The sequence below is a fragment of the Schistocerca piceifrons genome, chromosome 6 (genome assembly GCF_021461385.2).
Source record: "Schistocerca piceifrons isolate TAMUIC-IGC-003096 chromosome 6, iqSchPice1.1, whole genome shotgun sequence".
NCBI lineage: Eukaryota > Metazoa > Arthropoda > Insecta > Orthoptera > Acrididae > Schistocerca > Schistocerca piceifrons.
In genome coordinates this window covers 423,063,085-423,075,447 of record NC_060143.1, presented here as the reverse complement: position 1 = coordinate 423,075,447, position 12,363 = coordinate 423,063,085, and positions in this window count along the sequence as shown.

Sequence of the window (12,363 nt, the reverse complement as noted above, 5' to 3'; positions counted from 1 at the left end):
GAAGGGAAAATATGAGGAATTAGAGAACATGTACGCCTTCAACAATGAGACACATATAATAAACATCAGCGATGCCAAGAAAAAAGATTTATTGGCTATGTTGGATTACCTAGATGCACTGAACTGCTATAATAATAATTATAAAAGATGGAAATTTTATTTACGCATTGTCTTTTAAATAGAAATGATGGTATCTGATACACAAGTACTAATTCAAAGAAACGTAATGATGCTAAAATGCTTTAACTTCTTGCTATGATTTAATTTTTAAAATTTAATAGTTCTCTTCCTGTTAATATTTAATTAATTAACTTAACGTCGTTCAGATTTCGTAACGCTGACGGCGTTAATATTTAAAGTTGTTCAGTCCCTGTTTTGTTTTCTTATAACTGTTGCGAGCCAGCGATGGTGCAATGCTGTTCGCTTTCAAGTCTACACATTTATAAAAATCAGGTCCAGGAAACACTTTTGTGATCACGGTTGCGATATAGACGGTATTCGCGTAATTGTACTGATTACGAGTTATCGTTTCCGAAAGATGCAGGTTCGATTAAAGCTGCGTGCACTTTTGCGCGTATAATGAAAATATTCCTAACACGTCGCATAACAAAAAGTAACATGCGAATCACAACCGTGGTCAAACGAAGAAAATTATGATGACATAAATGTTCTTCGCTGTTAATCAAGACAGGTTTAGATTAAACACCGCAATTTTCAGTCTTTAGAAATCACAAGACGATACACTTTAGAGATATTTGTTTTGAATAACTTGTATTTACCTTTTCTTATACAATATGGTGATTGTCGGCAAGGACTATCTCTCTCTCTCCTTTTTATAGCCTCTATACATTCAGATTACATACATCGATTAAGAAACTTTTCTTTCTCTACCGACTAGTACGAGAACAAAATCCGCCCAGACAAAATGTCTTACATAGAATCAGTTCTCACTTAACAATCATATATAGTTTCGTAGTACAAACAATGTTAGTCTATTCCGTGCAATATAAAGTCTTTGATTCACTGAGCACAAAAATTAAAATAATAGAAATATAATTACATTTTTAATGTCGTCAATTATTCTTTATATCACGAAAATAAGGTTTGACATCGTCGTAATATTATTTGTAGCACAATAACATGTACTCCTTCAGTAATGAGAAACATGTAATAAACATCAACGATGCCAAGAAAAGAGATTTATTGACTATATTGGATTACCTAGATCCAAAATATCATCAGTTCTACAAGGACATTTGCTCTTCATAACTTTTTATTGTTGTGTATAACAATGACTTTAATACCTTTTGTTAATATCTATAGTGAGTATTGTTCAAAACACACAATTAAATAGATTGTACCAAAAAATTACAAGAAATAAAGAATTTCTAAAGTCCCAGTTACATTTTCTTAACTCCTGGAAAATTTACTTTTTGGCACTTACATCCTTTTCCATGTCAGCTCTTCAAATATCTACCCCTTGTTCCTGTATTTTCGTGACTTGTGGAGTGTAAAAAATGAGAAACTCCAGTTATATTTATTTAGATAAAACCGCTGGCGTCTTACACACTATCGTCCCCAAATTGAACTCGCTTGTACTCCCATCAGTGTTTCATTTAGTGTCTGCGTTGAGTTACCCACCAATACTGCTCATGGTGTAAGGCACGTTTTTTCGGTGAAGTGCCACTAATTATGTTCTATTTCGATTAAGTGTGTCAGTATATGAAAACTAACGATTGTCTGACGATGAAAGGAGTAGTAGTTGATTTGTCAGCGCCGTAATTCGATTCAAAAAGCTTTTTCAGTTACGCTTCTTTCGCCGTAATAGGACCTTTTCATTCAGTCACGAGCGGATAGTAACAAAATATTCAGAGAATGGGTGTTATACGACCGGCAGTTTTTTTGTGTTAGCTGCTGGGTAACTTTCGACACCCGGTGATATTTTGCATCAAAGCTGCCACAGGATCTCATATTGCAGTTTTTGCTACCGTAAAACGTAAAAGTCATTACACTGAGAGTTCATAAAGCTGTTTCAACCCATACAGTCAACCACGCACATGCACAAAAATGCTTGTGTGTCTATTAGTGTGAGATCTAAAGAGAGAGAAAAACAGGGAGCTGATATACAAGAGTGAAAGCAATATGGGGAGACAGACAGCGGCTAGACGACGATACACCGCACACTAACGAATTGTTTGTCAATAATAAAATTGGGAACGATAATCCATCATAATTAATCACCCGAGCAGTGCTACGGCAGGTAATAAGTTTAAAAATGTTTCCACTGATGAACCGACCCTCTCATCGTGTAATGGACGGGCTGCATTACACAGATGGGGACTGTGTCCTGACGACGAAGTCGATACCACAAAACACACACACACACACACACACACACAAAATTCGTGTCCGTCAGCTCCATCGCAGATTTATTCTACAAATTACTCTTGTAAACACCGAGGAAAAGAAAGTTGCTGTTTGAAAATTTGACTTAAATTCGAAGTCTGAAATGAGGTGCTTGAAATAATTGGTGAGATGAGTATAGAAATCGACGCTGTTTCGTCTATAGAATATTGTTTTTACTGTTTTGAGAAGTGTAATGCTCCGAGTTCCGTATGAGTTTTGTTGTGTTGGCAGAAGAGCCATTACGATTGGAGGCCGAAATGCACGCGTTTTTGCTCACGCAGGCTGGCGTGAGGAGGGAAGAACTATACTGACGTGAGGTCTGGAACATGACAAGGAATTAGAAAATTCAGAAATCGGACATAATTAGTTTGATACTTAACTTTAATCCATTAATGATAAACGTCCCTCCTGACGGTACATGATTCACAATATTATCTGTTCAGAATAGTAACTGAATATGGCGCCTTGCTAGGTCGTAGCAAATGACGAAGCTGAAGGCTGTACTAAACTGTCGTCTTCGCAAATGAGAGCGTACGTAGACAGTGAACCATCGCTAGCAAAGTCGGCTGTACAACTGGGGCGAGTGCTGGGCAGTCTCTCTTGACTAGACCTGCCGTGTGGCGGCGCTCGGTCTGCAATCACTGATAGTGGCGACACGCGGGTCCGACGTATACTAACGGACCGCGGCCGATTTATAGGCTACCACCTAGCAAGTGTCGTGTCTGGCGGTGACACCACAAGTTACATCAATAAATGGATCCATTTCAAAATCCGGTGCAGTTTCATTTGTGCTCGAGCATACAACTGAACTAACTAAAATAAACTCCAACCGTACAAGCCTCGAAATGCCCAACAGCACCGACCGGCTGCTGTGTCATGCTCAGCCGAAAGGCGTAACAGGATGCAGATACTGATGGTCATGTGGTCAGCACACTGCTCTCAGTTTTCGTGACCGGTGTCCCTACTTCACAAGGGCTGAGTGCTCCCCGCTTGCCAACAGCGCTCGGTAGACTTGGACGGTGATCCATCCAAGTGCTAGGCAAGCCCGACAGTGCTTCACTTTGGTGACCTCACTGGAACCGGTGTTACCACTACGGCAACAACGCTGGACTTGAACTTCTAACCTCTAGTAAATTAAACAGACCACTTGATGTAAGAGGTGGTAGTCTTGAAAACGTAACAAGTCGGGCCACCCATAGCAGTGAAAAAGAGTTTTCAGTTTCTTTTCGAAAAATAAAAAAACAATGAACGAGACAGATAGTAAAATTATTTCAGGCGCAAGCAATTCAGCGCCCAGTATAGTGTAAGATAACCAACAAAAGTTTCACCATACTAATCAATCAGCAGTATTGTTCAGTCGTTATAAATATGGCCCATAAATAAGAGAAATGGATTCCACGTTATAGTTAGGTTAACATCAAAGAGAGTAGTAGGTGTTACGATCGACTTTGCTTCGATAATCGATTATCCATTATGATATTACATCACAAGACTTCTCATTATTTCATACTGAAAGCTTTCCGACCCCTTGTAAGGCTACTCAGTAAATTTTGCCTGTAATTAATACGCTCTTTTTATTTCCACAACCGACAGAATGTAAATTTTTGAAGGGGAGCGTGGTGGATTAGAGATTTCAATCACGAAGATGTTATTGTGGAAGGACTGTAGGCAAGGATTGCACCAGGGAGGAAAAGGAAGTAGGCTACGTCTTATTCAAAGGTATCAGTCTCACAATCATGGTCGATTACCAGAAAAATTTGATCTGATGAACTGGACGAGGAGTATAACCTAGCTCTTCAAGAAAGAGAATCCATGGCTAACTTTGCCTCCAGGGTGAATGGATCACAGATCGTATACAGGGTGTTACAAAAAGGTACGGCCAAACTTTCAGGAAACATTCCTCACACACAAAGAAAGAAAATATGTTATGTGGACATGTGTCCAGAATCGCTTACTTGCCATGTTAGAGCTCATTTTATTACTTCTCTTCAAATCACATTAATCATGGAATGGAAACACACAGCAACAGGACGTACCAGCGTGACTTCAAACACTTTGTTACAGGAAATGTTCAAAATGTCCTCCGTTAGCGAGGATACATGCATCCACCCTCCGTCGCATGGAATCCCTGATGCGCTGATGCAGCCCTGGAGAATGGCGTATTGTATCACAGCCGTCCACAATACGAGCACGAAGAGTCTCTACATTTGGTACTGGGGTTGCGTAGACAAGAGCTTTCAAATGCCCCCATAAATGAAAGTCAAGAGGGTTGAGGTCAGGAGAGAGCGTGGAGGCCATGGAATTGGTGCGCCTTTACCAATCCATCGGTCACCGAATCTGTTGTTGAGAAGCGTACGAACACTTCGACTGAAATGTGCAGGAGCTCCGTCGTTCATGGACCACATGTTGTGTCGTACTTGTAAAGGCACATGTTCTAGCAGCACAGGTAGAGTATCCCGTATGAAATCATGGCGGTGAATCGAGGATGTACAGTACTAACTGACGAAACTAAAATGAGCTCTAACATGGAAATTAAGCATTTCCGGACACATGTCCACATAACATCTTTTCTTTACTTGTGGGTGAGGAATGTTTCCTGAAAGTTTGGCCGTACCTTTTTGTAACACCCTGTATTAGAGCAGTGGAGCAAAGTGCATTTGAAATTTTTTTCTCATAACTATCTCTCTGCGATACTAAAATAACTTAAACTGTCATATCTTCACGAAAATTCACAACTATCTCTCGACATATTCGCACAGGTAGAGTATCCCGTATGAAATCATGATAACGTGTTCCATTGAGCGTAGGTGGAAGAACATGGGGCCCAATCAAGACATCGCCGACAATGCTTGCCCAAACGTTCACAGAAAATCTGTGTTGATGGCGTGATTTCACAATTGCGTACGGATTCTCGTCAATTGGGCCAACTGGCGATGAATCGAGGAAGTACAGTACATACTGACGAAACTAAAATGAGCTCTAACATGGAAATTAAGCGTTTCCGGACACATGTCCATATAACATCTTTTCTTTATTTGAGTGTGAGGAATGTTTCCTGAAAGTTTGGCCGTACCTTTTTGTAACACCCTGTATAAAGTAAGAATGAGTCAAAATGTTCCAGAAAATTCTCCTCTCCATGAAGCCACACTATGAATGTGTTGTCATTATACTGGTAGCTAATGTGATACAAGTACGAAATTATGACCCATGTACTGAAACTATCACATAAGAAAATATTAACAATTTTGGTTTTCCTCTCACTACAGTTTTAAGTAAGTCTATGTTCATTGCCACACGACTGTGCAAATTGTATGTAATACGAACTCTAGAAATAAGCATGAAAAATAGTACTTACTCATCACTGCTACGAAGAAGACGTAGGTCATCTTCAAATCCATAAAGCTGATGATCAGCAAAACACGCTGTCTGGAACAAACGGCAAAACATAAAGGTAAATAGATTTCATTTTTTTCGTAGTTCTATTTCATCAGTTTTATTTTATAAATAAGCTCGTTAAGTAAGAAACGTACCAAATGAGTATAAAGATGCAAATCAACTTACAGGCATAAAAAAGAAAAAGTGAAACTCTGTCACACACAGTTATCGACAGTATCCATCCTATGTATGTGTCTGCCCAACTTCTGGGAAACTGGAGGATGCCTTCCTGTAAGAGTAAGCATGAACAACGGAGGTAGAGGGGTGTATACTCAAGGGGAAGAGAAGTGACTGCTGGCAGCAATATGGAGTGTTCGATGGCCAGTTTTAGATAGGATGTGTGAGCGTTCCATTGGGCCGAACATAGTCTGAGGACTCTTATTGACGCTATAAAACTGCCTAGAGTTTAACTGACAGGTACTCGACCGCTGGAAGAAGCGAGCTCCCTCGAGGAACGGTTGCGGGCCTATGTCTTGGGCATTTTGTTGAGCCCTTTTTCCATAAAGGGCATTAATTTTGTTGTTAACTGGTGCGTGACCTGTGGTTGCTATTGGACCTAGCTGGCATTGTCGTATGTCCTCCGATATTCTGTTGTGAGTGATGGCGCTCATATGTATTTCTCTAAATTACTGTGTTTAGCCAATTTTCTAGACACGTATTCGTATTTTGTGGTGAACGTGGTTCGTGATTTGAATTTTGATTCCCATACATATGGGCGTGTGTTACAGCCCAGATTAGCTATTATTTATAACACAGTTTATTCAATTCAAGAGCGAACCTGGCAAAGGGCTTCACTGAAGGTTATAGTTGTTGTTGGGGGTTTCATCAAACTGTCATACGGCCGGGAGAGCGATGTGCTGACCACATTCCCCTCCATATCCGCATCCAGTGACACCTATGGCCTGAGGATGGCACGGCGGCCGGGCGGTACCGTTGTGGCTTCGCGGCCTGTTCGGGAAGAGTTTAGTTTAGTTTAGTTTGGGGGTTTCATTAAAACATTTTTGGTAATGTTAATTCCTCGTACAACTGTAGAGAAGTCTATCTCGGTAAGACAATTGGCCAGATGATTCTAGTAAATCAGCATTAGTCGTTATTAGCTGCCTGCAGATCTAGCCAACTGTGTAATGCTTATATTGTGATTTGTTTGTTTTGCTGTTGCTGCCAGCAGGATTAAGGTAATTCCTTTTATATATTTCATCGCCTACTGCGGTTGTCGCTTGTAACACCACAAGGTTAAGTCTGCCGTACTTTGGTGTTCTACATTTATTTTATATATTATACTGCCCTGGGGGCTGTCATATGTATACTTAATGTCCGTCATGATTTATTTTTTCCATGCAATTAGCCGTATAGGTGTGGCGAACTTCACGCCTTATACCCGTTGTTTTGATCGACCATTGCGCCGTAAAGCTGGTTGTGTTTATAAGCCTGCAGCCTCTCTACCCACGGAGGCGTTTCTGGACGTAATGTTAAGTTCCTTTAAAGCGATTATTAATGGGGAACTTGTATTATTAATCAAATTTCGTCTGAAAGCTGAAGAACCTTTGCCCACTGTAAAACGTGTTTGCATGGCCGCCGGACGCTGATTCTGTTATCCTGTGTCTGTCTTAAATGTTATTAAAGGTTATTCAGTAATTAAATTTTGTTAAATTAAGTGTGGTCAGGGTTGCCGTAAGCTGGTCTTCAGGCACGATGCATCTTGTTCCTTAATGAAATCTGTGTGCAAAATTGAATTACTTGAAAGTGCATAGCCGTGGTAGGAATTATCATCGGGCCTTAAGCCGTTTGTTCTGTTGTCAATTGTAGGTATAAAATGAGGTATTTTGAACTGTAATTGTCTGTTAACGAGCAACGCCGTGTGTTAGTTAATAATTCTTGTTGAACTGCTTACTACTCTTGAAATATTTTATACAACGGCTTAATGCTGAATGGTAAATGCCTGCCACGGCGAAGCCCTTTGAAGCTATCAGTCATAACACTGTCATTCAGTTTAATTGTGATAATATCTTGTACACTAGCTCATGTCATGTGCCTCATTTCACAGTATCCATCGCAGTTTTAGTCTTATTATCTGCAATACTAATTACTATCATGATGTTCATGTTTCTGGGAATTTTAATGAAATTCATTAAGATATTACACCATTTTACACTGCACGTAACGGTATATCTGCATCTGGTATTACTTTCATATTAATTTTGCTTTCCTATTACATTTTCATTCATTTAGTTATGAATGACTTAGTTTCTTTCAATTTTTAACAGATCTTCGAGACAATGTTTTTGTAAAGTTACTTTCAAATATAGACTCAAATTTACTGTCTAATATATTTAAATTCACAATTAACATGTCTTCTCAGATATATACCTCATCATATTCCATCTCTTTTAATGTATTCTTAAAATACTGTATTCACATTAACAATCCACGCTGTTTTGTACGCACATGCCTCAGCGCTGTAAAGTTCTAAATTGTTTGTTTCATAAACTGTTCACCACGATCATATAGTACATTAACAATTGAGTACGCAGTAAATGTCTCAGAGTGAGCAAATATCGTCAGTCATGGTTCTACTACCTTGCTGCACACGATCTGGAAAATTAACTGCAGCAATCAGCTGAAAAATCGAATTAATGTTTGCAGTTCATTTTCCTGTCCAGATGCTTCAAAAATGCTACATTGAAGTCCCCAAAAACCACTAACTACTTCTCCTTATCTGACAGGTAATTCAGTAATGACTCTAGGTTTCTCATAAATTGTTGAAAGTTTGTTACTCGAGGTCTATAGACTGTTACAATTACATAAGAAGTATTCTAATGCTGCCTGAAGGGAATAAATCTTCCTTTCCTATTCCATGATTCTCATGTGCCGGTTGCCTTACCTAAAGATCCATGGAGATGCCACATATGGCACTTCATCTGTCTCCCCTCTGTATTCGCCCAAATGAAACACTATCCCACAGTTCTGACATGTTTCTCCGAGAATAACTGACTTATGGCGATATGCAGATTGAACAAACGTGATTTTACATTTACAGTAAATTTAAGACCACTAACACACTGGTAAACTGCAATATAGTAAGAACCAGCGAATATTTATCTTCCGATGAGTTACACAACTAATGACTGGACAGCGGTGGACCTCAGCACGAGAATGTGAACACAATGCAGATATTCATTTCACATAAGGTCTAGATACCAGAGGAATGGACAGTATCAGAAAACGCACAGCGTTCGGAAATTCCTAATACAACTTCTAGCACTTGTAGAGGGGAATCAGTAAGTAATATTCTGAATACGATCCCTTGTCCAGGAATGTACGGTTCTACGACAGTTTCAGTTTGGATGTGTAACGCTTCCACATCTGCTGAAGAAAAGAGAAAATTCTCTGAGTTGCTTGTCCTGGTATGCAATACGGTAAACAGGCTCGCGTGTACTACGTTACGTTCTCAGAGTTGCTTGTCCTGGTATGCAATACGGTAAACAGGCTGGCGTGTACTACGTTATACGGTCAACTGATGTGACTCAACGTGTGTGAGGTCGTATGCAAAGGTTAATTTACAAGACTTCTGTAGAGACAGAGCTCCGGCCGCTGCACTAGAAATTGAAGAGACACCTGGTGAGATCGAGAGGGTGTACCACAACATGATTCGTAAGCACAGTGTCCGTAACAACGACAATCGTTGCCACATCGAGTCGCTGTTGCAATGCATCAGTGCTGCATTTTACTGCTTTATTTTCTTTTTTAAAATAATATTGTAAACGCTTAACGTCTAAGCGTTAATACAAGTAAATGTGGTTGACTGATAAATGGATGTCTCATTATGTTTCCTTTCGCCTTTTCAATTGTTATCTAATAATTGTACTGCTTAACGCCTAGTTCAGTTCCCCAAGTAGAAGTGAATGAGTTAAACATGTGAGATGCAAGCGTCGCTACTACGGAAATGGTATTGTTCCAGACATGGACTCCTTTAAAAATATTATGTACTCACTCCTCTCCCCAAGTAGTTGGTAACAGGTATTTTCGAACACCCTGTATGCTTTTCTCCTAAAAGCAATATAAGTAGTGCGTGGTTTGATTGTAAAGTATTAACTTTCATGTCCAGAAATATAACACTTATTATACACTCCTGGAAATGGAAAAAAGAACACATTGACACCGGTGTGTCAGACCCACCATACTTGCTCCGGACACTGCGAGAGGGCTGTACAAGCAATGATCACACGCACGTCACAGCGGACACACCAGGAACCGCGGTGTTGGCCGTCGAATGGCGCTAGCTGCGCAGCATTTGTGCACCGCCGCCGTCAGTGTCAGCCAGTTTGCCGTGGCATACGGAGCTCCATCGCAGTCTTTAACACTGGTAGCATGCCGCGACAGCGTGGACGTGAACCGTATGTGCAGTTGACGGACTTTGAGCGAGGGCGTATAGTGGGCATGCGGGAGGCCGGGTGGACGTACCGCCGAATTGCTCAACACGTGGGGCGTGAGGTCTCCACAGTACATCGATGTTGTCGCCAGTGGTCGGCGGAAGGTGCACGTGCCCGTCGACCTGGGAGCGCCACAATCAGGACTGCATACGACCGAGGCACACAGGGCCAACACCCGGCATCATGGTGTGGGGAGCGATCTCCTACACTGGCCGTACACCACTGGTGATCGTCGAGGGGACACTGAATAGTGCACGGTACATCCAAACCGTCATCGAACCCATCGTTCTACCATTCCTAGACCGGCAAGGGAACTTGCTGTTCCAACAGGACAATGCACGTCCGCATGTATCCCGTGCCACCCAATGTGCTCTAGAAGGTGTAAGTCAACTACCCTGGCCAGCAAGATCTCCGGATCTGTCCCCCATTGAGCATGTTTGGGACTGGATGAAGCGTCGTCTCACGCGGTCTGCACGTCCAGCACGAACGCTGGTCCAACTGAGGCGCCAGGTGGAAATGGCATGGCAAGCCGTTCCACAGGACTACATCCAGCATCTCTACGATCGTCTCCATGGGAGAATAGCAGCCTGCATTGCTGCGAAAGGTGGATATACGCTGTACTAGTCCCGACATTGTGCATGCTCTGTTGCCTGTGTCTATGTGCCTGTGGTTCTGTCAGTGTGATCATGTGATGTATATGACCCCAGGAATGTGTCAATGAAGTTTCCCCTTCCTGGGACAATGAATTCACGGTGTTCTTATTTCAATTTCCAGGAGTGTAATATACCAGGCTACTGCTTAATGTACGAGTTAGTTTTTTGGAGCAACCTAGATATCGTCCCCATGTGTGGAGTACTTCATCAAGGGTGGTTGTAGCTTCTAGGAAGATACTGTACAAAGCCTGGCTTGCTATTGTTGCTCGTCTCTAGCTACTGAAGCTTGTCGGTAGCGAGCCAGTTATGAGTTGCATGTTTACGGAAGGTGAAGATGTTCTCCACTGCTGAGAACGAAATGTCGGTTTTCTCCAAGGTATTGATTCGGCCAAAGCACAATTTCATAGAATATCTTAATAAGAGTATTTAGTTTGCTGACATCTCGTTCTTAGTCTGGCACCTCCACTGCACATCACAATTCAGTTCAGTAGATGAAACATGCGACAGGTCTGTTCCTTGACTGCGGCCTCATTGACTCGGGACATGCTTCAAACCCTGTATCCCGGATCCTGCTCGTGTAAAGAAATGAAATGAAATGAGCATATGGCATCATTGGCCGAGAGGCCCCTATTCGGGGAAGTTGGCCGCCAAGCGCAAGTCTTATTTCATTCGACGCCACATTGGGCGACTTGCGCGCCGGTGATGAGGATCAAATGATGATGCCAACACCCAGACCCTGTGCGGAGAAAACCTCCTGCCCAGCAAGAAATCGAAAACGGGCCGCTTGAATGGGAGGAGAGCAAGTCACCACCCATCTAAGCAGGCGGACCTCGGGTGTAGAAATATTGCAAGATTAAAACTCTCCCAATGCAAACGTTACTTGGCTCTGTACATTTTCAAACCAGTGCTACTTGGAAATGTGGATGAAATTGGAAACGACAAATTACACTGCCTGGAAAAAAAGTATCACCCAGAAGGGAGGGGCGGGGGAGGGGGGTACGAAACGAAACAGATCTTCATGGGTTGAGAGGGTATGTGATATTATTTCTTTAGTGATCATAAAATATGGCCAGTTTTACAAGGAACTTGGAACTTACCAATATCACGCTGCAGGCTGCACCATATCTGCCATTGTGCGTTCTCCTGAGGCAAGCTCGCCCACAACAGTTGTAACTATCCTTGATGTCCCAGATGCTGGTACTGGGACGGTGTTGATATCTGGGCTGGTCCCACACACATTTCATCTGGTGGTCTTACTGCCCAAGAGTGTACCACAAGATCATAGTCAGTTCATAGACACACGTGCCAAGTGTGAAGGAGCGTTATCCTGTTGAAAATTGGCACTACGATTTGGTCGCTTGATAGGTATATGAGGAAGTAGGATGACTCTGGTATACCATAATGCCGTCAGATCTCCCTCACGCACAACTAGCCGCGAC